A 1,066-nucleotide genomic window follows, 5' to 3' on the forward strand; every position below is an offset into this window, starting at 1 on the left:
CTAGCTGTGCAAATGTTGCTGTGTTCGCAATGCAGATTTATTTATTTAAGGTATTTATACACTGCTTAATTACCAAAGTCTCTTATTCTTTACACTGAAGAAATTTATTCAACAGTGGGAACTGTTAAATATTTATAGCTAAGCAGAACATCTGCATTCTGAAAACCCCATCTTCCTTCCCCACTTTTAGGGTAATGAAATGTCAAGAGAACTAGGAAGCTGACAAGTTACTTTTGGGAGACTTGCTTATAGTATACAGTACATTGCAAGGGGTTCAAGCCTGGGTGGTGTGTATGGAGTTCATGGGCTGTCCCCCTCAAAGGAAAGCAGAGCAATACATTTGGCACCAGCTTGGCTGGAGTCGCGGGAAGGAGGCATTAGCAAGGCGCCACCCAACTATCTTTGGGACTCCACTCTGGATTTGTGTAGCATGGGCGTAGCCAAGCCCCCCCCCCCAGTAAAAAACCCAATACAAATACTGTACTTAACTTGTGTTCCCCCTAACGTGAAGCCTTCCCCCTCCATCATAAATCCTGGCTACTACGTCCATGCTGTGTAGGCTTTACTCCTGAGACTTTTCTTCTCCCAAAAGATATCCCACAAGGCATGCATGTATTTTTGTGTGCTTTTTATTGTAAATTGTTCTGTTCTCTTCAAACGACGGGTGGCATAGAAATTAATAATTAAACCAATGAGGAGGGTGCAGAAAACATGAGGGCATAGCCAGGACTTTTGTTAGGGGTGGGAGCAGAACCTCAGATTTGTACAGTATTGATTTAGGAGAGGCAGCTGTCCCGTCCCGTCCCGTCCCCGTCCTCGTCCCCCCGGCTACGCCCATGGCTGACTAGAACATTTTTGTGGAGATTGAGCTAGCCAGCGGGCGAGCACATCTTTCCATGGTGGAGAAAGGCTTGACAGAGGAACTTCCTGCCTCTCACCTTCCTAAGGAAACACCGACGGGCGCGAGCGGCGCCGCTTCCGCGTTTTCCCGCCTTTCTCCCTGCGTCTCCCATAGCAACGCTTCGGAGCGGGAGTCCGGCTTTGCGCGTCTCCTGCTCTCTGAAGG

This window comes from Zootoca vivipara, chromosome 12 (genome assembly GCF_965207765.1).
Source record: "Zootoca vivipara chromosome 12, rZooViv2.hap1.1, whole genome shotgun sequence".
In the NCBI taxonomy this organism is placed as follows: Eukaryota; Metazoa; Chordata; class Lepidosauria; order Squamata; family Lacertidae; genus Zootoca; species Zootoca vivipara.